This window comes from Bombus pyrosoma, linkage group LG3, assembly GCF_014825855.1.
Source record: "Bombus pyrosoma isolate SC7728 linkage group LG3, ASM1482585v1, whole genome shotgun sequence".
In the NCBI taxonomy this organism is placed as follows: Eukaryota; Metazoa; Arthropoda; class Insecta; order Hymenoptera; family Apidae; genus Bombus; species Bombus pyrosoma.
In genome coordinates this window covers 14,849,632-14,876,701 of record NC_057772.1, presented here as the reverse complement: position 1 = coordinate 14,876,701, position 27,070 = coordinate 14,849,632, and the positions used below count along the sequence as shown (strand labels likewise).

The 27,070-nt window shown below is 34.5% G+C and overlaps 1 protein-coding gene across 4 annotated transcripts in view; it reads right to left on the bottom strand.

Moving 5' to 3' along the window:
• LOC122577912 (cysteine-rich secretory protein 2-like) overlaps positions 1-26,414 on the bottom strand; it is a 104,471-nt gene extending 78,057 nt beyond the window's left edge. Inside the window, exons 1-2 of one of the 4 annotated variants that reach the window (XM_043749611.1) lie at positions 26,378-26,414; positions 22,024-22,066 (exon numbers count right to left, since the gene is read on the bottom strand). The gene's annotated coding sequence lies outside the window, so the exon portion shown is untranslated. Of the gene's footprint in view, positions 1-15,224; positions 16,613-22,023; positions 22,067-22,156; positions 22,345-22,390; positions 22,448-26,377 lie in introns of those variants that run through there. The other 3 variants (XM_043749609.1, XM_043749606.1, XM_043749608.1) reach the window with 3 other exon arrangements.
• Between the last annotated feature and the right edge of the window lie 656 nt (positions 26,415-27,070).

Here is a 27,070-nt window from a genome sequence, read left to right as displayed (position 1 = left end):
ATATTTGAAGAAATTCCACAGAAACGGAGAAACCACGTAGAGGGAACTAATGCCAACAGCAGAAATATGTTGGAGGACATTGGAATAATACTTCATCTCTTCAGGCTATACGGATGTCATCCGCACGCTATTAATATAGCGACAACTTCAAAACTGCTTACATGTTAACTCTTATTCACTGTGCAACAGTGTTCTATTTGCTTTGCAGTGAAACATATAGGTATAGCGTTGACGCTCAATAGTTGTACACTGTAATAAATTTGATATATCTCATGGTATAATAACACGTGAAGTATTTTCAAATTTTCAAATTGTTTTCAGCGATGTTGCCATAATAGCTTTTCCTTTTTGTAAAGAATATTTAATTACATTGCTTTAGCAAAGATTGCAATTTCAGAGAATTCCTGAAAATACATTAAATATCTAACAATACCGGACGTATACAACGTTCCTGAATACTTGATGGATGCTACGGGATGTCTGAATGCATACTACGACGCGCAATTGTTCTCGTAGCTCGTGGTTCTAATAGTAGACATTCTAGATACGAGACTAGTACCTATATTGGGCATATATTTCAGCCAGTATAATTGAGTTTTGCATATTGCATTCAAGATCGATGAATGCATTAGCACTTGTTACCATCTTTTTCAGTTAATCTGTGCCACTTTCCAGAAGCATCAGTAAAATAATTTCGCTATTTAAAATGCATTATTGTTTCCATTAAAATCGCAATTAATAAATAATTCGGAAATAATTAGTAAATAATTCGATTTTAATACCAACTTTGCAAACGAAACGGTTCGCATTTCAATTTCAAATAACAATACTCCAGTGGCACAATCCTCGTCCTCGCCATTTCATGTTCGAACCTCCGCCATTATACCGTCGTCGTTTAACGCGACCGCATGAAGCGCGTGTTACGAAACAAATCTGAGAAAGATGCGTGTATACGCTACAGACACAGTAATATATTTATTCTTTTTTCTGTTCTTCCCGACGTCCTTTGTGCCAGCGTACGAATACACATGGACTCGACGGCTACGAAACTTTTCATCCTTTATAACGCGACGAGCTTTTCTTCCGTGGAAGAAACGTAACGTCGCCTCTGAAATAAACGGCGTCGCGTTCACGGTTTTGTGCGCGTCCAGACGGGAAAAAAATGTTTGAAGAATTAACAGGGTCAATGTTTAACGGCCGGTTCGACAAATTACACCCACGAAAGAGAAAACGTGATTTCTTTCCTTCTTTATGAAACAAGAAAAAATAAAGATTTTAGATTTTTACAACACGATTACGAGGCTGACGCGAATAGGTGAACGCTGCACGGTGAAGTACTTGACCCAATTTGATCAAAATTGAAAATTACAGGAGAAGAAGAACGCGATAAACAGTTACATTTTTCATGACTTTTTAATTTTAATGTCACTTTACGAAATTTGAAAGTTTGAATTTTGATCAGCTTCTTAAGCCAAATGCTCTAATATACGATGGATCAATCGCATAATTAGAATGAAAAATGAAGCAGGAACTCTCGTCATTTTTCCCACGTCAAATAACCGTCCAGGACGAGCTCCCAATGGGAAAGCTCCATCGAATTACCGTGAGGAACGCGATATACCATGAGACTACATTTAGTATTCGGTTTATTGATAAGGTTGAAAATTTCGCGACTTTTCGGCGTAATTTTCTGACTCGCAACGCTTTCTCATTTCAGGGACATGAAAGTTCCTTTCTCGTTATCAAGCAGCATTATTACGTTCCTGCTAATCAGTGTCGCTCGTTGTAAATTGAAGATTATGGATTGGAGATGAAGCGAAGTTTCATGGCGTTTGTAGAGTATGAACCTCTTAAATTGATGTTTCTCGTGTTTTTTATTTTACGGTGGAATAATTAAGGAAATTTCTCCTTTAATTATCGTGGTACGATATAATTATAGTTAAATTATGATTATAAATAATAATTAAGATAATAATGTTGCGCGTTATGTAATGGCGAAGCCGATATCACTGAAAATTAGCAAAATCTAATCTAAACACCTTCAAGCGTTAAATATAGGAGCTCAGCAGCTATTAGCTTCTCGTTGACGGTATTTCCCTTAACGAAAACGGAACGGCGAATAATTCTAAGAGTTAATTAACTTTTTGCGTGTACTGAGTCCACAATTACCCGGAAGGTGACTACAAAGATCCTTTCGAAAATATACAAACTCCTTCACCATATATACAATATGCATACTTTATCTATCGATTAACCCAAAAACAAAAAGGAGAAAAAAGAGAAAGTAAACAGGATTTGATTATCTAAGCGTTAAAGGCGCTTTAAATTTACATAATGCTCGTCAATTAGCTGCTTGTGTCGCGAGAAATCTACGAAAAGAAGCACGAAGGTTTGAGGAAACAAAGCTTCTGATTAATTTTATTTTCGTGCAGAGAGATCGTGTGTTTGAATGTTAGCCGGTAGTTTTACGCAACACAATTAATTTTAATAACATCGTTTCGAGACTTCGAAAGAAATGAGAGAGATCCCTTTAAGACAGACCTAGCTAACACGAATCATTTTATGAAAAATATATCTTAAATTCTTCCTATTTTAGTATTTTCTTATATGCTTTGAAACGAATTTGAAAACGAATAAACTTTATTAAAAAGCTTTAGACAAATTAGATAAGAATCTCGAAGTTTGCTTCAATTAAAAGGGAAATGACACTGGTTTGAGAAATATTACAAAAAAAATCCAAAAATTCAATCTGAAAAGTAGAATCTAAACAGTAAGGTCTAAGTGATTTCGTCTGTTCTATCATTCTTTTCTTCCCCTTCTTTTTTTCTTTTTTAGCTATCACTCAATTTCGTCTAGAATTACACAAAAGGAAACTACGTGGCGAGTATTCCACTATGGCTCTAGAACAGCCACGAATTTCCTAGATCCACAGAAATAAAATGTTCTTTCGCAAAAGTGGAGGCGAATGGTGGGATAGGATCGTTTGCAAATTCGCGTCTTGGAAGCGAGCAACGTTCCAAACTATTCGCACGGTGCATGACGGGAATTGTAAAGCGGCGCTCGGCAACAATATTCATAAAATTCAATGGGCTCGCATGCAAATGCGGAGCGCAACCAATTCACACGTTTTCGCGTAACAGGCAGAAGGAAAGGAGAACGGAAAAGTGGCCCTGAAACCTCGAGATCAACATCCTATGGGAAAGGATTGCGTGGCTATAAGCTGCCATAAGCTTCCCGTCTCGCGGCTGGTCAATTTTCTCTGCTTACAGTGAGATTTCATACGGATGATGTTAGAACCTTATTTTTAATAACAATAAATATTTATGTAGATACGTATCGTCTTCATCTTTTTCAATGTCTTTGACGTAGAATTTTTGTTTCTGTTGCCAGACATTCATTCATTATAAAATCGGATAATCATTTAAGTAGTCTTTTCTGTTTAACAAGATAAAATACATTTAAATGTGTGCGAAGCGTATAAACATACACACGTGTACACGTACGCGAGAAACGAGAGAATTCGGGACAGGACTGGAAATTTCCATCTTTACTTCCTTTTAATTGGAAGCTCGCCGCTTCGTATCTTCGTACCACTGGGAACGCGACAGATGCACAGCAATCTACACGCGGCCAGCGTAACGGGAAGCACGAGCCATCACGTAACAAGGGATCCGGTCTTCTATCCTAAATGTGTCTCGTCGAAAACTTGCTGCACCGATCACGCAGACGAAGGGAAGAAGAAACGTTGAAAAGGGGGTCGCAAACCCTTTGACCCCGTCGTGATTTTCATGAGACCCAATGAAGATCCGAGTACGAACATGAAACGTGGAAAATAGTCGAAGGGAATTTACGAGTTCCTACTGGAAATTACATTTTCTTTGCCAATTGACAAGCTACGTAATAATGATTTTAATAGGAAAATAATAGGTTTGGAAATAACGAATTTGTATCGTACTTTAGGGGCAGATTTTTTCTGATTCATTGAATCTAAGTGTATTTGTTATTAGTGATTACTAGACATTTATAGAGAATTGAAATATAAATTTATATTGAAATCTGCAGCCTAGCAATTATTAACCACGCGTATCAAAATCATTATATAAACAGCGCAAAATAACGCACCTCGGTATACAAGTCAACGACATAAGAAAAAACGACGTTGATTATCCAGAAATCCAAACTGTTCGGAAATTCGGCTAATTTTGCCGTGTTTTCAGCAAAATTGCAGCCATCGACGTTTTCCACGGAAGCCAGTAAGAACGCGTGCGAACACCGAGCGGAAGAGCAGCAGGAGGCGGAGGGAAACGGGCGTAGCAGAAAGTCCTTTCGCAACCCCTAACACGAAACCGCACTCCGGCAACATTTGCGTTTTAACGGGCTCGTGACGCTTTTATTCCGACGGAATCGGCTCGATTCTCGTGGCATCCGCGCGTCACAGACTGATCCGTCGATTATTCGATTTATTTCAACTTGTTTTCGGCTGCTTTTCACCAATTTTCCGCTTGCCTTTTACGCTGGATACACAGACTGTTCGTGAAAATGTGTTCGCTACGGTATAAAGCATCGGTTTTTGATTTTTTACGGGTCAATGGAGGTTTCATTGACGATTATAAGTTATTGTTTCAAACTTATATTCAATCCTCTTGTAACACGGTTTCGATGTAACACAGTGCAAAAATTACGACAATACGATATTCTTGAAACACGATTTCCATGTAGCACGATTTAATAAATTTGGACAACTCTCATATAACATGAATGTCACAATTGTTTTGATTAACATGGTTTCGATATAATGCGGAACGAATCAATCGCGTCATAGGAAGATGGATTGCATTTATAGTCGGTTCCGGAAATATTCGGACACTAGCATAATTTTAACTTCTATGTTCGAAATCTGAAATAAATGCAGATAAAATAACAAAAATGTTTTGCAACATATTGAAGTATAGTATACAGACGCCTGAAGGTGAAAATCATCTGACTTAAAATAAACCGTTGTTTAAATATTCAAAAAAATATTGAAAATGGTTGAATTTTCATGTTTTAAAAATATTCGGGAACTTTATAAGTTAAGGTCAAAAAAACTAAAATGGAAATTTATTATAAAGGTTTAATGTTATGTCCAGTACCGTTTTTGTTCAATTACAAGTTCTAAGCAGTTTAATGTGTTAAAAAGGAATTAGATGTTTACAATTTAAGAATTTAGAATGTAATGTTTATCGTTGTCTTTGCTAATTCTATGATCCAGCTCATTCCATAGGGAAGGTTATACCTCCCCTTCTCTTCTCTTAATTTGATAACTTAAATTTGTGATATATCTCGCAAATTAAATGTGCATTTTTCTTTCATTTATCTTGTATTGCTCTGGCAATATTACATAATTAATTAACAAATTTTTTATTTTTGATAAATTAAAAATCACCAGATATTTTACTCCTCTTATCTACAGGCTGCATTGCAATATTTTATATTACAAATTCTTACAATATTATACGTAAGTAACCAAGAAAAGAAAAATATGCTGATTTATTGTCTGATAGTTTATTCACATAAATCGAAGAAAAATAAATTTAAAATTAGCAATAATACTCAAACAGGTTACAAATTTAAGCTATCAAATTAAGATAACGGATTTTTTACAGAAGTATGCCCATCTCTGTGGAATGAATTAGACCGTAGAATTAGCCAAAAAACAATAATAAACAGTCAAGAAATATGATAAATTCGTCTAATGTAGAAATAAAATACAGCATCGGTTACTGACAAAAAATAATTACTAAACTGCTTAAAACGTGTTGTGGAGCAAAAAGGATATTGGAAAAAATATTAAACTTTTATAAAAAGAATTACCATTTTAGTTTTCTTAACGTCAATATATGAGGTGTCCGAATATTTTTGAGACACAAAAATTCACTTTTTTCCTATATTTTTTATAATATTTAAACAACGATCTGTTTTAGATCAGAAATTTGTTGCTTTCTGGCATCTATATATCCGAATATTTTAGACACAAATTATGCGAAAATAATTCAGTGAACTTTACGTACTAGAACGAACGATTCTATTAGGTTGCTACTTGTGAAATGGTCAATTTTAAAAAGTCGGAATCTAACAGCTGAGTTTACCGTTATATATTATTTATCACATGCCAATTTAAAGCTCAAAGTTAACCAAAGACAATATTATAAACATTTTCTGAAAAGTGAAATAAATTAATCTTATATTGTTTTTACGCTTATATTATTCATTTCGTATTGTTGCTGTTCAAATCATATTGGATAGTAACTTTGTTTTAGACTGTTGGCCTGGAACTGATTACTCCTAAATACCTATTACATATAGATGTTAATGTATGTTAAATCAAACAAAGTTCTAGAACCGGTTATGTTCATTCCAGTGCGCTCAACTGTGTTTGAGAATGAAATTTGATGGAAAAGTGGTAAAAGGGCATCTTTTCTATCTAAAATTCTATTCCAAAATCACGCATACGCAAATTTAAATATACGTTTTAATAGATTTTGAACGTATTTCGCTGGACATCATATTTCTGCTACAGAATCGCTCTCGAGGATAAAGATATTGACTAGAGGAATAATTATACAATTGCAGTAAAATTAGAATTCATTATCGTTTGAATAATTATCCGAGGAATACGTAATTTATACTCCTGTAGGGAGTTAAAACGCTTTTAATGACAAAGTCTAATGCCGGTAAAGAACGGTCGAGATAAAATGAATTTCAAACACTATGTAGAAACTTTTTTCGACTATAAAATATTGAAAATCTAATTGTTCATTCAATATATAAAATATTGAACGTGTGAAATGTCAAATGATTTATTCCTTAAAAATTACACAAAATTTTCTGCTCTTTTTCTCTCAATTTAATTTGAATAATTAGTGATAAAGAACATTTATTTCAAGAATTTAGTTATAGAAGTGTTTATTTTACCACAAAATCAAAGCAGAGAACTCTACAAGTGGACTTTTGGTGTAAATTTTCGGAGACGCTTTACCAACAACAGAATGCTTTAGAGTAGACGGAAATACAGAGAATGCCGATTATCCGGACAAGCGAGCGGACAAGCCTTAAGCCGATAATACACCACCGAAAACAATTAAAGGATCGCGCCTGCTATTCTGGAAAACAGGCTAAGCATCAAAGTTGAATGACGTACTTTACCTAATTGAACAATCAATTTGTTGGTCAAAGTAAACGCGTAAGAAGATAATTTAAAAATTTGTTTATTTCAAGGGAAGATTTCGTTCCAAAAGAGATATAAAAATTGGAGAGAGGCAACTCGTTCTTGTTTTGTGTAATTTGTACTCTTTCGATAATCATTGTCAGTCTTGGAAAGGAATCGAGTTTTTCAGCACTCCAACAACTACTTCGATGTTTAAATCGAGCTTTTGTTAAAATACCTTGGCTACTCCAATGTCCTTTACTTCAGCTTAATGTTCTTCTCTTGAACCAGTTCCTGTTCGAAAAACATTCTTCCTGACCGTAACCTCTTTTGTAAACTTGATTCAAAGACAGCATGGAAAGAAAAGAAACATGGTCTAAACTTGCAACAGAAAGATAAACATGGTGCACCTACTTATTTCTCAGTCTGTTGATTCCTCTGAATATCTTTCTGTCGAAAATTATTCTTTCGATATTTTTTGCCACGTTTTGTTATTTCTATAAGCCAGGAATTTATAGATTAAAACAATTAACTTCATCGATTCTTGTAAATTAATTTTCAAAGTGCAATAAACTGCAAGTTTTCTCCTTCCAAAAATAAAATCAATGTTTCAAATATATATATATATATATATATATATATATATATATATATATATATATATATATATATATATATTGTGGTAAAATAAACACTTCTATAACTAAATTCTTGAAATAAATGTTCTTTATCACTAATTATTCAAATTAAATTGAGAGAAAAAGAGCAGAAAATTTCGTGTAATTTTTAAGGAATAAATCATTTGACATTTCACACGTTCAATATTTTATATATTGAATGAACAATTAGATTTTCAATATTTTATAGTCGAAAAAAGTTTCTACATAGTGTTTGAAATTCATTTTATCTCGACCGTTCTTTACCGGCATTAGACTTTGTCATTAAATATTATATATATATATATTCGCGAAAATATTGAAATATTGCTACAAAATATGCAAAGTACGATATACTCCAAGTAAAAATGACACGTAGTCATATTTTTAATAGAGTCGACGAAATTATATTCCATGGGAGAAATATTTCAAATATCGGGGATATTCACACCAAATGCAACGTTAAAACGAAGCGATAAATTATTTAATCGATGAAAATACCGACGAATCACTTTACGCTTGATCACCTCGCAAATGAGAGAGCTAGTGGAAACAGCGCGTACCGTTCCCAGCGCGATTATTCGTCGAAAGAACGGGGTGAAATGAATTTTCGAGCTGAAATCATTTTTCCCGCGAGCCAAGCGAATAACTGGGGACGACTCAGTGATAACTAACGAGAAACTGTGGACCGTAATGAGTTCACCGTTCCTCGGCTCTATTTTTCGTGTAGAGTACGTTAGCGAATTGTACGATTTAAATAAGAGAAAACAAGAGCAATGCCTAAGTGTCATTAATAATAACTCGTTATAATAGCAAGAATAATTATTCTGGTATAAATATCGGAATTGTAAATTATTCATTACATTTTCGAACAAATATTTTCACTGAAATTGATTCGAGTACACGAATCACTTATGCGTTTAATCCGTATTGTTGTTATCTCTCGGATCAGCGATATAACAAAATCGGCCTTCGATTAATGCATACTCTCGTTAGTTATTGTTGTTCCGCTAATTGCGTGTATTATGAGGATACGTTGCTGTTTAACGATTGACATCGTTACAATTGGAAATTTAATCGGTTCCATTCTATGATTTATAATCTTTATCAACATGCTGGCAATGAACTTGAAATGTCTTGAATTTATTAATATATATGCTACATTTTCTTTCAAAACAGAAACATTTTACGCAATTTGATATATTAATACCACATAAAATAATACAACTATCTACATGCGTATAGAATACTGCTTGAATCCAACTCTGGAATTGCTTATGCAGCGTTGCAGAGTATAGGAACTTTCGCGATAATTAAGGAACCCGAGTGCGAAGTCAATAAGAAGTTACGGAGTCAGCGAATAAATGGAAATATATTCGTTAAGTGGAATTCTTTTAACTGGAAAAATTTAACGATGCCCAAAATTAAACTTTATGCGTAAACTTTTTTTCGTGGTGTATGTGAAAGAAGTATTAAGTATATACTATATTAATGTACCTAACTAACCGTAAATTAATTTCGCAATTTAGCAAGAAGATCAAGAAAGTTATGAAGAAAATATATGTGATTATCGTTAGAAATAATCACACCCTATCGTCTAAAGATTATAAAATATATTCTACAATTAGAATGTTAATAATAATCGTGATTATCTGCTATCTAACACTAGAATTCAAATCTGTAAAATTAAATGCTTCCTAACTTGTCTTCGGTCCTCTACAATGCCTTTCAAGTATCCGAACCACATTTATACCAGTCGCGCTGCTAGAATCAAATATCAAGGAAGCAAGAAACGTTGAAACGATATAAATCACCGTTAACGTCCCCCCATACGACCCGTACGCACATATATTTCGTTAAACTGTTCCACGAACGAGCATCAATTTTCATCGTTAACCAGTTGTTTGCATCCTCCTCCTCCCCGTTGAACGAGATAAATTAAATAATGTATCGATGGAAGCGTTAACGAAGAATTTCACATTGGCAACGACAAAAGCAAAGTTGTAGCTACATTTGCGCCCGGTGAAATATTTAACGAGCTGTCCAAACATGATCCGATTTGCAAGGGTTGATTCGGGTATTCGCACGCGCAACACTGAGCGATTAGAGTTCATTTCAAGCTTTAACGCGGCTGAATAAAACGGCCGTCTGTTTTTATCCATTCCTGTCCGTCCCATTTTATTTTTTCTCTTCTTTTTCTATTTATCTTCTTTTTTTTCGCGTGCGCTTGCTTGCAGTAACGCGAAATGATTGCATAATAACATTAACAGCATGAAAGCTCTCTATCCAGAACGCCGCGAATGAAATTTGCGAGTGGCACAGTGTTATGAATTTCGATAATTCCCCGAATTTTTTCGATTTACGCAATCGAAAAACGCGTGCATCAGTTACAACGAATATCGTTGATTTGCTGGGAGAATTACACAATTAAAAAAGTAAATTTTTCAGAAAGCCAGTTTGAAATATAAAGTTATTAATCACTCAACCGTTTAACAATGAGCAAATTTTTATAAATTTAATGTGCGAAACGAACATGAAGATAATGTTAATATTTTTACTGAATTAATAGAAGACTATTAGATTTGTATTATCCTAACGAATATTTTGTTTTGTTTTACTATTGTTTTCTTAGCAGATGATGAAATTATTTTACTATTTGTCTCTTTTTTTATAAATCCATTTAATTCACTGGCGAAAAGCAAATCCAATGTTTAATCGGATTTTTTTGGCAGCTTGAAATTCTCATAAAAGGAACATCATTGGGTAGCACACAGTCGAAATATGCGCATACGATTTATCTAAAGGAAAATTCGATTTTTTTCAATGTTTTATATCCCCTCCCCCGAACCGAATCCATTATTATACAATTAAAATCCTTTTGCCCTGTTATTTCATTCACGTGTTGTTTTAACGATAATAAATCGTTACCGTTAACGCAATACCAACATGCTTTTGTTAGGAACAAATATAGCTTTTTTCCGTCCAAAATATGCCATAGAACGAAATACAATTTACTCAGATCAAAACTTTTGCAAACAGAATGGAATATTTCGGGTCCTTTTTAGTTATTTAAAAAATAATAATAGATACGAGTAAAATACATAGGAAGGTTTTTAATCGTTTCATGTATAAAATAAAAAATGGCGAAATTTATCGTCGGAAAAAGAAACGACGCTAAATGTTTAATATAGTAAAATTATTCCCTATGACGCCCAAAAAATATAAAAATGTATGATAAATTCATGTATTTTGAAATTTAAGTATTTTTATTAATTTTTTGCTATTTTTAAATAGAATAGAAATTCTAGATCGGAAAAATCAAATTTTAAAAATTAAATACTTTCCAATTTCTTTCTTTTATTTAATCATAATACAATGTCACAGGTTCCACTCGCGCTCATCTAATCGGTTTTCCCGAGGACAGTGAAAAATGTGCGTGCTACAGCAAACAGGCAGAAAACTGTTAAAACGATTTCCTACACGCCAGAAGAGAGAACCTCGACCTGGTTGCTCGTCGTTTAAAAATATCGTTAAGCTACTTTTCCCTGTTGCTATTAGACTTTTAGCGAGAGCAACTTGCAAAATAAATTATTACGAGGAAAACTTTCGCATTCGCGCTGCCGCCTTTGTCGCTTTTTGAAACAAGACAATCCGTTCGTCTGGAAAATTGGATTATGATTCTCGGTTGCGTCTTATTAACGTGTTTATCGAAGGAAACAGGCGAATACAGAGAGTATATAGAAATTGCTGAAACACGGGAATTGTGTGAACTGTTGCAAAAGATTAGAATAATAGCAACAATATCTTTTATAATATTGTTTATTATCCCACAAATCCTGATCATTTATTTTTAATTTATCTGAAATTCGTTTATTACCGCGTTCAATTACACCTTCAATGCCAGTATAACTCCAAAAATTATCATTTAGTCTTCACGATCCAAAAAAAGATCGTTCGAGTGTATAAAAAGATAATTAACAGAAAAGATTTATTCTGCGTAATGAACAATCTCGCGTTTTCAACCTTACTCCATTTGTATCGCCGAATAGTCTTTCTCTAAAAGATAAAAAGGAAGAAAAAAAAGATTTCGCGTGACTTTTGCAGAATCAAACTCCCTAATTCTGCTTCAAAAGTTCGAATTATCCGAATTCACTCAAGCCGGAACAAAGGATTCGGCGAAAATCCTGAAAGCGTTTAAAACGAACGATATTCCGGCAAATACCGCATTATATCGTAAATGAAACGCTCGATGACACTCGAACAAAACGAACCGTCGTCCGGCAGACCGAACATCACCGATCGAAATAACGCATCACCGCTCAAAAGCCGCCGATAATTCGTTTTGCGAATCATGTGACCCAATCTCGTCTGTACTTTTCATTTTCGAATATTCGAGCGAATATGGCTTGACAAGCACTGATTTTACCCAAACACTGGAAAACGATACACAAATTTGTATTGTCTGTAAGCTCGAAGAATCAACAAAAACTTTTTGGGCTTTAAATTAATCCTAGATAGATAAAGATAAATTAAAGGGAAAACTAACTAAACGTTCCACTTTTTCAACAGCAACACCAAAGATGTTTGTATAAAGAGAAGAGAAGATAAGATACTAATACAAAGTATCGCGTAACAATCGATACAGGTGAATCCAACATGCGATAAAATGAACACAGAGCAGACTTATCTTGCACATAAATATAAAATGCAGATGCAAAGTTGTAGGGAGGCTGGTCGTTGGATTCGAACACCAGATGCGAGGGTCATGGACTCGCAGTTAACTGCTGAATCGCAATAGGAGGTTTTTACATTTGACCCGAATCGAGGATAGCTTACGAGACTGGCGAATGGTGGTATAGAATATTTCCATGGAACATTCAATGCAACCGTATTTCGAACAAATTACACTACCGTTCAATAGTATTGAGGCACTTGCTTGTTTTTGATAACACAGTAGAACTGCATTTATCCGACTTCCATTTGTTCCAATGAAATTTTAGTTAATACTAGGTTAAATGAACTTCCATCGATTGAATCGACTTATTTGAATCTGAGGTTTGATTAAATAAATGAAATAGTATAGGTTTTAAAATAATGCGGTCACAAGAAGTAATTAACAACGTTATGAGATAAAAATAATATTAATCGTATATTTTTCTCCTATTAATTTATCGTTGAAATTATAGTATAATTGATTCGGTATAAGTAAATCGAAAAAGTCTTGTTCATTGGAAGAGACAGATTTTACTTTAAAATGAAATATTGCTGATTGTGTGATAATGGATTTGAGATTGGTAAATCTGACATTTTATGAATAATAATTAGTAGTAGAAGTTGCGATAATTCCTTAAAATGGAATATCGTTCCACGATAAGTTGAAACTTTTCGTATTTTATTAAAAAATTGTGTATAGGAGAAATATGTACTGTCGAAAGCAATGTTACAGTTAAAAATTAAAATATCCACTTATAATTTAAAATTACAAAACATAAGTATTTTAACAATTTTTAAATGAAACAGATACAATACATATTAATAGAAAATAGTAATAATTAAATTTATTTACCACGATAAATACAAAGATTTTTGTACTTCATTTTTATGAGATAATTTAAAATAATACCTTTAAAAAAATATATTTTTTTACGTGTTTTTAAATATACATTTATTTTACAACCACCATAAAGCCTGTTGAACGTTGTTAGTATCTATAAAATTTAATGACAGTACCACGATTTTATAGTAGCCTGATTAATAAAGTTTTTCAGGTGCTCAAATACCCAGTCACCACTAAAAATTTAACGTGCGTCATTAGATTTGATGATAAGAAGACGGAATATGAAGGTAACTCAATTTCCCAACTTTTTCGACCTACTCCACTCTCATCCTTGAAAGCTCAACTAACTGTAAGAATTGCTGTGACATCTTTTTCTTTCTCATCATGCGAGGAATAAAAACTGCCTTCGTTGTAACAACGAAATTCCCTCGTATCTCGTTATACCTAACACGTCCCAAAATTAATTAAGCCAATTATGATCATGAAAATAAAAATTCGAGACACTTATCTGAGAATATCAATCAGTATAATCAAGTTTTCTCGACATTCTTTAGTTACATTCATAAAAATAATATTTTCTACAAACATTCACGATTTATTTACTGTATTTTTATTATTTATTATGTTTTCTAAGAATTTTTTTATATTTTTTGATATTGACTTGTTCAGTCATCCAAGATATAAGAAATTCGACGAGAATTTCTAGTTCGAGAAGAATCCGAATGTTATATACGTTTAATTTGATCATGAAGTAGTAGAGCGTCTCGTGCTAAATAAAAACCCTCTATTGCGGGAAAGAGTACAGGAGACGAACGAGAATTTTATTCGGTTAGTTTTCCAGGTAAATATTTACAGCAGTTGGCAAATATCGGTAACATATATGCATTCAAGTCAAAATACGCGTATGTCCAGTTATTTTATCAATCACTGACAGTGATCAAAACACGAGGCGACGTTTTCCGTAAAGTACAAACTTCAGTGAGAACGGATCTGTGTCCAGGAAAAAAGCACTCGACAGAGTAATAACAGTTGAAAAACTTTAAATGGCACGTATTAATTCAAATGAGAATATTTACAACAACACATATTTTTAGTCAATTTTTTAATAGATTGTAACTTACGAGTCGTTCGTTTTCGTGTAAATACTCCTGCTTCGTATGAAGGGATATTCCTGTTCGTAACTCTGAACTGTACTTGATGGTAGCGAGCAAGAGATGAAATGTTTTTTCTGTATTTCTTCAGTTAATAAAAGTTAATTAATGGAGACTACAAAAATAGAAGATAAGAAAAGAAAATTTTTAAAGTTTAAATGTGGAAAAAAGGAAGAGAAAAATATGCAGAGACGCATAGCTAAATTTATAAAGAGATAAATTTAGTTAATTCTACTTGGATTATATATTATTCAAAGAAAATAATATCTATTTAATTTGCTATTGATAACGAATATGTTTCAATGTACAAATATTATAACCTAATTCAAATAATATTGAGAAATTTTTATGAGAACTTGTATATATAAACCATTTGTATATATAAACCTAAGTATATTGAAATAATTATTGTAAATAATTAACATAGTGTTTTATCAGACATATAGCTGTGTATCTGATAATTATATCTTTTTCTGATACGGTTTCCTTATCGTTGAATTAATTATATCCGTATCAAATTTTAATCTGATACAGATATTCACTCGGAAATCCAAGAAATATAATGTGATTTAAATATTGTTTGAGAAGATCAAGCGATTTAAATGTTCGCTTGTCACACCACGATTTGTCTAAATTTCTCTTTTTGACCATACTAACAAAAAATGATTACTCACCAAGTCGATTTGGAGGAAGCTTAAAAGCGAAAGCTAAAGAACCACGATTGCTCACAGTGCGATGTCAGTGATTAATCAGCAAGAATTCGTGATTCCAAACCGATTACCGTCGTTCAGCGGCCCATTAACCCTTCCAATCTCATCGCGATCGGCCAGAGAATGTTTTCCATTAGCACTTCGCCGATCGCACTCGACCAACATGAATCCGTCGACGAACAGGAGGGTACAGATCTCTTTTCCTCGATGAGTTTTCGTATCGACCAATTCCGCCAAAATTTCCGCCGTATTGCCACGATCCAGTTACGATATACCAAACATTCGTCCTTGTAACTTCATCTCACTCGAATAGAAAAAATGTCAACACAAAATATCCGCACAACTAATCGTGCGTTTCTTAGAATTTCGATTGGTCGAAATTTCTTAAAATTCGTGATCGTTTACCAACAATGACAGTTTCTCCAGTTATTTTACGTTAGAAACAGAATGAACGATCTGTCCACGTGTTGATAGTAAACAGAGGTGGGGTTTGCGCTTTCTTCGGGTCACATAATTGGTATTACTCTAACGACGTATGATTCAAACATTTATCATAGTAGCAAGACACGAAAGAATTACAAGCAGGTTGTGCGATCGCACTGTATCCGCACCAATCGTTCGCGCTAAACTTCACCGTTCGCTTCAAGCCTGAATCTCTCGAATCTGTACTCTGAGATCTTACAATTTTAGTTAGAGTTACTTGGATTTTACGAAAAACCTTCGGAATCCTATCCTCCAAATTTAGTGATATTCTACAATAGCTCTTTCACATTAATTCTAGTAAAAGCCTTTATAGTACAATCCTTTCTTCTCCTATCCTATCTAATCCTCTATAACGTCCTTATCTCTTGACTTTAATCTTAATCAAGGACAAAACGCGTCGATCTCAAATCAAGATTACCTCTAAGATACAACCATTATCCTTGTAATCAATGTTAACTTTTCCACTGGAAAACTTTTGTTAAAACGATAAACACTCGTCGTTCTAATTATCCGTCACAAATTATGTTCCCACTAAATCTCAGTGTTCACTCGAAGACACTCGCGATCGATGGAACTCCACCAAGATCGATAAGATTCACGAAACTTCGTCAAGTTGGGCGAGATCGATGAAGCTTTTCGCAATGAACGATCGATCTTCTGGATCGAAATTTTGTGCTGGGCGAAAAGATCGATCCTCAAGCGGTGCGATGGCGCGTACGATGCGAGTTATCGGTCATGCTGACACAGAGAGGTGACTCTGGTCCGAGCGGATGAACGAAACTGGCGAGGGCCGGTCGCGCGCCTCTGCGAATTACCTCGAAGCGGAGCGGAGCGTTCGGTGGCGCGGCGCACGTCTCTCTGTGCAGCGCGAGCCGAACTGGCGCAAGCTCGCCGCCTCTCGCGAACATCGGGGGTAAGTAACTCGTTCGCCAACCCTTTACAAGCGCGCCAAGACGACACACACTGGTTCTGTAGCCACCGTTATGGAAAGGGAACGGATATATGCGGGCTCGACGTAAGGAACCAACTTTCCCTCTGGAGCTTTTTGTGGGGGGAAATGGCACGCTCGAGAATAGGGGGAGATGCTCTACAGTTTCGTGATATGATATACCGATCGTCTCAAGTGCGCGTGATTTTTGATAGGACGTGTTTTTTGAAACGTAACTAAGATATAAAAGCGTACACTAGAAATTATGGTTTCGTAGTTTTACGAGTCATGTGTATTGAACGTATTCTCATTTCGATGCATGTTGTTTTTAAAGAAACATCAACTTTAAAAAATGTCATATAAGAATTGGAAACTCTAAATAACAATCACAAAAAATACCTTTCTATGTGCTAAAATAAGAAAATAACATATTATTGACAAATTTCAAACAATCTCAATGAGAAAGAAAAAGTTAAAGTTTCCTTTTGAAGGGAAACAAGAAAATACATAGCGCAGGCCTTATTTACACAATATTGACGATTTTCTACGTTCTTATAAATATCGTAGGTAGAAAAACCGATGTACAAAAGGATTGATACTCAAATAAAAGAAACATACTCTCTTCGAATAACTATACTGGCCATAAACTCAATATATAGAGTATACAAAACGTCCAAGTGAACCTCTGTTTCTACAATCAGCCCTGAGAAATTCAATCGCAGTTACTAGGAGGAGCTCGATCTTTGGTTTGAAACAAATGCATGCACGATTCTCGTACACAATATCTGGTCGAATCGAAGATATTGGCGTTTTCCTCGAAAATCAAATTACTCGAACGGTGTAGGAACACGCGTACAAGATCACATAAAACATTGAAAAATAATGTTCGTGCTGGAAACACAGGAACGAATATGCAGCCACTTTATCAGACCGCCCCGTACGAAAAGAAGAAAAAGAAGGAAGAAGGCGAAATAAGGTCTCTTGCAAATGAACGTAACAGGATGTATCCATGAGGCGACAGTGAATTATATTGGAATAAATTGAAAAAGAGCACAAACATTTAACTGCGTTACTTTAAACTTTTGCCATCTAACCACGCGAAAAACTTCTGAATTACCTTTTGTACACGCTTGCCAAGAATGTCCATGCGAATGAAATAGAACGACCCCTTTTATAGCATTATGAGAATTGTACCACGGTGTATGAAGGCTATGTATAGTACTTTCCCAGAGACGTAATTTTCCACAAATAAAGAAGGTATTAACCTGATTAACGAGAAGTTAGTTCTCGAGAAAATGAAATGAGGAATATGATCAAAATAGTTTTTCCTATTGAAAAACACGAACACCGAAATACCAAATCTTGTTAATTTGCTCCCTGCTTGAAACCGAGCCAAGTTATGAAGCTGCTAGTTGGTGAAGCAATTAAGGAATTTGAGATATTTATTCAACCGAGAGTGAGAGAGAGAAAGAGAGAGAGAAAGAGAGAGAGAGAAAGAGAGAGAGAGAGAAAGAGAGAGAGAAAGAGAGAGAGAGAAAGAGAGAGAGAGAGAAAGAGAGAGAGAGAGTGAGCGAGTTTATTATTCGTTAGGTTATTCGCTGTTTTGAAGTTACTTGAGCTACATGTTCGACTAACACGTTTACATGAATATTATATTTTCCGCTTCAGAGTCGGGCAAAGTTATCGTTTGAATTTCAAGACACGGAAAATCAAACTGTACGCATTTCGACGTGTTACATCACTGTACACGTCGGTCTACGTTTCCTACAGCCGATATTCGAACGAATCGATATAGCGGAACCAAACATTTCTGTAGTGAAGATACATTTAATATAATATAGTCGTTGGATATTGATTAGGAAATTTAAGAACTTTGTGTCTGAAATAAATATATATATTTGAAATACAAGCGAGAAGAGATTAATAGTCTAATCAAAGAGACAATTTACTCCGTGTACAGAGGAAACTTCTAATTGATAGTTTCTAGACAATTGATTCCCCGGATAATCAACGTTCCACTTTCATCTCTTCTACTTCATCACCTTTGCACGATCGGTTATAAGCGTATCTCTTATAATTTTGAGCAACGTATTAATAAACATCGGATCTATCAGCAAGAGAATAATAGCTATCTATGATTTACATTTTAAACGCATCATTTACTAGATGAAGGACAGAGATAATAGGTAAGGTATTCAATCTTTTTTTGAAAAATAGCAATCGCGTCAAATTTTTAACAATTTATTTTCGATCGGAGAAATTCTTAAAAAGAATGATTATTACATTTATCAAAATTTGAATTCACAGAAACCAGAACCATTAAATCAGAAAGATAATAAGATAACAATTGTATCGAATTCTTAATAATTTTTCCTTTTTTCGCGTTTATTTCGCTTATACGAAAAATCTTTCTTAATCCAGCATAGATTTCCGGGTCACTAACGGCAGTGCGTTGCTAATAAATCAAGATCAACCACGAACAACAGAATTTTCCAACGATTAATCGTTGCAACGTTAAAAATGAAATCCTTCTCAATTAAAAGCCCGCCCTAAGGTAAATAAATCATCGACTTCCCGGCAGGTTGGTTGCAACCGGATTCTTCAAAAATTGAACAATGGAACGTCAATCATATTCTATATAGAACAAAGAGCGCATAAAGGAGATTCTAATGCGGAACCAGATCACATTCAAAGTTCGATCCTATGCAACAAGATATTATTCATGTACCATCCATCAAGATACTAAAATTTCCTTCGTTCCGCGCGTCATAGAAACCTCGTTCGTTATATATAGCAAAACTTTCGAAAATGACAGCTCCAGCAAAACGAACTCTGTTTGACACACATACGTCATCGTTATGAACTCGATATGCCCACTAGCAGCCGTGTACATGTTCGATATCCAAACGATCAGTGTCACCGAGCGCATCTTTTCATCTATGTGTTTCGTGAGAAAAGGATTGTATCGATTGTTGCGTTTCAATGCTGTCATCGTTTGCTACTGATTTTGATCACGATCTATTTAAAGATCACACGATGGAGACATCGCATGCTCTAACTTCTCGTATCTTTTATATTTTAGTAAAAACCAGATTCAATTTGTTCTCCAATGTTGCTAATTGAAATGCGCAAAAACCCACTTTATTACGGGGAGTATTAATGAAAACGTGTTCCAGTTATTTCTTTCATGCCGCGACACGATATTGCGAACGCTATTTATACGGGATTTGAGGGGCCCAATAAGCAGATCTTGGGACGCCCGGTCTTAAGCAGAACGAAATGAAGCAGCAACCTAATTAGCACGAGAAAAAAGGGAGGAAAGAAGAGAAAAAAAGAGTAGAATTCCAGACGTTCATTACAGGGTAAACGCGCTTCACCCCCTGTTTGCCTGTCACGAGAAATAAACGATTAATAAAATAAATGACGAAATTTCAGTCGATCTTCTTGTTTCCCTAATTGCCGAGCTTGACTCTTTCAGTTGACTAAAACAAAAAGCGAACTTTTCTTTAAGCTCCTTTCTTATGGCTTAAAAGAAGAGAATTGAAATTCGCGTTTTAATGACAGCAAACATATTGACCGAGGTTTCTTTCGTTATTTCTTTCTTTCATTTCGAGTTTCTTCTGTTGCTTGGTCCAACTTAGTTGTTTGCTTGAATATTATGAATATGAAATGTGAATTTTATTGTTTTCAATCTCACTGCCTCTTTTATTGCGATAACATTTGTTAAGCTTGTAACAATTTTTACTTTATTATACATTAAAACACATTATTCTTATTATTCAAATGTTATTTTATTTATTTTTAAATTATTTACGTGGTGAAATATATCTTGGCTATATCTTATTTGATTCAAAAATAGAGAAAAAGTGAGAAATATATCATTTCCAATTTTACTCATTCTTTTCTGATTTATTATTCATCTCACCAATCAACTTGCTAGCGACGTGTTCCATTCGATTAATCAGATATTGCAATCTCTCATTTCTATTTTTCCTGTCTATTTCTATTCACCAACATCTAACTTGCGCTCCCAAGCACGTTCCATATCAAAATCGACCAACGAAACAAACATCAAAAGCGTTTTAATCTCGCGGCAACCCAGTCGACAGATCTGTTCACACGATACGGGGACCGAGATTTTTATGAAAAACTGTTCTCTCGTTTCTGAAGCCTCTAGTGATAAAGAAACTCGCTAGAACTTGATAAATACTTCCAAAACTTGGTGTAAGTCAGGAAATACTTGCAGTAAATTATAACTAATTCAACCAAAGTGGCAATAATGTGTAGTCATAAGTTGCAATAGTTTGTAGTCATTAGTTTTAGATGCTAGAGGTAAGAATATGCTAAGGAGTGCAATACAAGTAATGTAAGGATTATAAATCGAAAGTTCGTCCAAAGCCGAAAGGCACGGACCAGAATAAATAAATAAAAAAAAAAAATAAAAAATATAATTAATTCAAGGCTAAAACCGAGAAATAAACGACAGGATTTGGGAAGATTCGTGTAATTAATTTCTACATCTAATAGTTATTAAAAAAAAGAACAGTCTTCTTCACAATGAAAAAAAATTGAACGATTTTACTTTCAGAAAATTTCCAAAGTTTTCTACAAATGAATAACTAATTTCCATAAATTTATTTATAGTAAGAAGATTTGTATTATTAGCGTTATTATATTTCCCTATTCCTCAATTTGTAAAGTTGATCGATATAGCTTCCAAATGGCTCATTTTTCCTCCGATCCCCTCACATGAATGAAATAACGTTACTTCGACACGATACAATTTCGACAGAAACTCCCTCGGTCGACGGCCTGCGATTTGGAGGTGGCTCACCACCCCCAAGGGGAACAGTTTCGTCCACCAGCCACGTGTACAGAGCGTTTTTGCTCGCGATTCTTCGCGCTCTGATGTGTACTGGCCGCTTTTCGAACCACCTCGTTAAAACCATTTCCGGACGGAGACTGGTTTTCGGAGCCCCACTCGTCCGCTTCCCATTAAAATCGGAAATCTACTTTTTTCCACCATTCCATTGGAACAGTACCGGTACACCCAGCGCCGTATCGTTAATTTCGTTGTATAATTGCAAAAAGGAAACATCGTTACACGAACAAACGGTAAACTAATGATAAATCTGTAGGTAAGAAGTTAGACATTCGATATACAGCGTTTGTTGCCCGGTATGGGAGAAAGTTCAAATGAAGAGATTTTCTCTTTTTCTTCGTAATTTTCTGCATTTATGACAGAAGCACGTCAACCCAGAAATTTAGAAAACTATGAAACTTTATTTATATACTAATCGAAACATTTTAATATCATAATAGAAAGTAAATACAATCTAAAGAAATACTTACCACAATTGCAACCCCTCGAGTTTACATTCGCTGGTTCTCTTCCCTAAAAACAAATTTTTATATAAAATTTCATATAACTAGTTGAACCAATAAAATCCAGAAATAATTCACAGAAAACCAGCAATACACGTACGATCAAAGATTCTCTTGGTAAACTTTACACGATGTTCAATAAATTACGGAATTTATTTTATCTATGCGAAACACTTATACATCAACAATTTGATCGAAAATGACGGAACGATTCTTTGGCATAGACCGAAAGTTTATAGAATACTAGCAGTCGGGCTGGTTTCTGTCCTATCTTTTATAGCCTTTGGAAACGTTCGTGATTTCTTCTACTGATGAACAATAATCAGTAAGGAACCTTGGGCTAATAATGCCTCCGTTATGGTCGATACAACGCAACGCCGCGACCAGAAGAAAAGAAGCGTTTCCCGGTGCGATCTACGCGACGTAACTGATTGAAAACGGACGCTTCCGCATGTGCCAGTGATAAATTATGTGTAATTGGTGAACACTTTTATTGTGATGTCGGTTGAACCATCACGGTACTTATCGCACGCTGACAACTTCTATGAATTTTAATTATTAGTAGTCGCTTGAAACAATCTTCGTTAAATGTTTCCATCTTGAAGGCGTTACTCGTTTTATGGTCTTCATCGTGTTTGAAATTAATAAAACAGTGACCATTATTAGTGTTCAGACGCCACGGTATTTGAGAGATTGTTATGTACATTATCGCTATAGATTAAAATTTTACATAGTTCCTTAAATGCTTTATTAAAAAGTTATAGGAAAAATACGAAATGGCCACTGAGTGCTTTCCTGTTCGATACCATGCAGGAATAAATCGTCGGTCCACGTTATAATTCCTTTAAATGTTGTCCGTCATCATGAATACAGGACTGACATCTATGGAAAATAGAATCTATTTCATTAGCGTTCATTATTCAATTTCGCGTTAATTTTCCTTAATCACAGCAAATATTTCCTTTGCATTAACCCCTAACGCGCATCTATTTGTGTTTGATAAACTGTTTCTTTCACAGTTTCGTGCAAAAATCCATTGACATAATATCTAGTGATCTTGGAGGTCAAGGAATTCATCGTCCTCGACCTATTCATCGTTGAGGATAATGGTCATTTAACCAATACCGTACTGGTTGAACAAATCAAAGACTTTAGCAAGTATACATTAGAGTTTGTGTAAACGTATCAAATGGATATCGACAATGTGTTCTTATGCTGTGTCGACGAAACACCAATTCGCTATCATTTTGTATTTTTGTTGCAACTTTAATAAAGAATTTAGAAGCCTACGTTTATATAAAAATTTCTTCTTAATTTTATTGATGGAATATACTAATAAAGCTTTGTGAAATGAAACTGGAATACCTTGTATTTATTTCTAATAGCAGACACTGTAATCGTTCTGCTGTACCTATTAAAACATTTGTTGCAGTTAATGGAGTCATCAATTTTATTTACCTGTAATAAGCGACAAAGATTGACTTCAAGACCATTATTAAAAAGGAAATATAGAAATACAAGGGATGAGTATTAAAATCAAAATAACGCGAAAAACGATTCTTTAACTGCCTATTGCTTTGACAGGTGTAATTGTGGTAAAATACAAGTAAATATACAATATAATCAATAGAAAAAATTCATTTGAATTCATTATGTCGATAATTATAATTCTATGATGTCATTCTGTAATCAAAATAACAGAGCGCAAAAGTCACGAGGGACCTGTCTTCCACAATTCCCTTGGCTGACTATAATCGACTGTTTCTACTAACCGTCTTGCGGTCGCTTTTAAGTCCCGCCAGTTTCATTTGACGTACTTAGACGTGGACAAGTTTCACTCGCGTAATTTTCCCAAGCTAAATATACCGGGTGGTCCATGAATCAATCGCCACGATATATGTATAAAGCGTGACTGAGAAGGGGAAAAAAATTCGTCGATTGATTCATTGATATCAGTATATTTCTAATGTGAAATTAAATTTTTGTACATGAACCTCTTCGATTGTTCCGATGTTTAGACTTGGTCCTATAATTATCTCGCACATATTTTATGACACCCTGTACTATATGTCTGCGTATATGTATTATGTAACCACTATCGAAGCTCGTGGTTGGAGAACACGATGAATCTGTCCCACGGAACGGGCTTGTCAATTATAACGTCGTAACCTGTTTTAGAACCGCGCAGGATAACAGAGAAGATTCGAGGAGAAAAAAATAGAGAGTAGGAGAGAGCGAAAAAGTTAAAAGACGGTACACATTAGAGAGAAGCTTGAGAGTAGCAGTGGGACCCGATGGCCGCACTATCTTAACTAATCTTAACTCGGCTGAAAGTTCGTAACCAATCCCGTAGGAGCTCCAGCGCCTGACTTTGCTAACACAGGAAACGGTTTCGGGGGACCGTTACAGGACATCCAGTTCAATCAGTAATCAAACTAATGGCCGATACAATAATCTATCTCACGATAACGCGACCCCATCGTATTTCTCGCGTTTGAAATCGACATTTAATCAATCAATTGGACCGATTTCCCTTTTTTTTACGGAAAAGGTAGTTAGTGGTATTAATCGAATGTAAAATGCAAAAGAGGAACGGTGCTGATACTAGATGTTACAAAATAAAATATAATATACATAAAAAAATACATACAAATGTATAAGAAATGGAAGGATAGAACATAAAAGCAAATTGGTGAAATTTTTAATTTGATATAAATTATTTAAAAAACTACATGTTTTAAATATAATATAAATGAAATAAATAAAAGTTTAAGTTATAATTGTATTAAACTGAAGTGAAACGAGAATGTATAAGGCCAGGTTTCTAGATTCGTACAACCTGAAAGATATAAATCTTATATCCGCTACTGTAATTATTGCACATCCATTCTAATTCTCTGGCATATTCATCCACTGTGAACGTATATTTATCGCAAACGCAAGTCTTGATAGAAATATATTCGGATCAACTCATTTGGGATACATAAATCAAGGTGGGAGTTGGTTGGAAACCCCAAAACCGACTGGCAAAAGTTTGAAACACGAGCCAATGATTTCGGTTCGGATATCGACTTTATGCGTTTCTCTGTATTATGCGAATATAATATATGTATTTTAATATAACAATTCGGAGACCACAACAGGGTTAAATATTGTACCTGTTTCCTTATTGTTGTAAATTCTCCAATTCCCAAAAATCGTGACTGAAAATTTTTTACTGGATTGTTATCAATCAATTATACCAAAATCGAAATTAGCGATCACAGAAATCGACTGTTGGGTTAAAGGAGACGTTGTTTCACAAAACGAGCCGAAATTTTAGTCGTGTACATACATCCATCCACGAATCACGTACGCAAGTAGGTGAATGCACATTCGACGAAGAGCTGCGGGTATGTAAATTGGAACTAGGCGTTACGTTAGAATTCTAGGTGAAACTCGAGACATGTATAAATGCTTTCTATATCTACGGACATACATATATTTTATAGCAGGTAAAGGGCAAATAGCGTCGGTACAAGAAAAGGAAAATATTAAGTTATTGCAAAATGTTCGTCGCTTTGTCGTAAATGTATAACTTCATTTCACAACGTATAAACGGTAAATCAGATACGATCACTCATTTATGGAACATTCGTAAACGCTCTACACTTACTGTCTGTTTAAGGCGCTATATGGAAGAATCACCTCGTATCAGGTAACGTGGAATCATTAAATTATCATTTAAACAGACATTATTGTGAAAGAAGTAATGAAATGATGTAATTTGGTGCTTGTTGAATTATATATTAATTATAATATCATCGATACTTTTTAACTCTGTAGAGAATAATTAAAATATTTAATAACATGTACTTAGTATTTGTATTAATATTAAACCACCTGAATATTCTCACAGTTTTAATCTATTTATTTTGAAAGAATATAACTCCACTGAAATTGAACATTTTTGCTTTTAAAGATTTCAATAACGCTCCGCACAACGCATTAAAATTTGGACCTACGTTAAAAACCTGACCTCTAAAGTAAAAAAGTTACTGAAACAAGAAGTTAATAATTTCAGAACAAAATACAAAGTCGTAATGTTCCTTTAAAAAATAGATAATAGTTATTTAATTACTGAAATATTACAGAATTGTTTAATTTTATTCGCTATTAAACTTAATAGTAACTTCGTAACACGACTGACTGTCTTATACCTTTGATTATACTTGATAGTACTTTCGATTATATAAAATATGCTCCAGTTCAGCATAACAAGTGCGATAAGCATACCATTACTATGCTGTGATAATCAAGCAATTAATATACAGTTAATTACCTTAAAAAAAGAAACAGCAATATTGCCTAGAACATAAAGTGATAGATTGGACGATACGAATAGAACTGCAAGAAATTACACCTTGTCGTACTATAATGCTACCGTATCATCGCACTATCGTACTATCGTATCATCGTACTAGAAAAATGGGAAAGTGATAATGCTCTCGATAAAGTTATCTAATTACACAGATAATACGTAAAGCACGCAGAATGAAGAAACAAAAAATTCGTTGTCAATATATTGAATCTTAAAAGTATGATTTTATAAGAGATGGAAATATAGCTTATCATGTTTCTCACTCGTGTCCTTCACATTAAATCTTCATTTGACGTATAAAAGAATTTTATAAATTTTATAAACATTATATAGATGAATTTTCCGAATCTTCTCCAAACGTGAATCGTGCAGTGTTATTTCAAGCAGCAGATATCGTAGCTTGAACTCTACTCGAACGTTTCCGCATAGAAAACGGTAACACGTCCACGGAACAATGGAAACGGTCTATCTGGAACGAGAATCGCGTTGAAGAAGCTGCAAGGATGGGACAGAGATCCTAGATCACTTCTGCTACATGGTGCAATGGAAGAAACCATCCGTTAAAGTTTATATTCTACACTCGACGCTTTTCTACCATCACCGGAACTGCAGTGTTCCTGACGATATACGTACGGCTGCCATAAGTCGTACTGT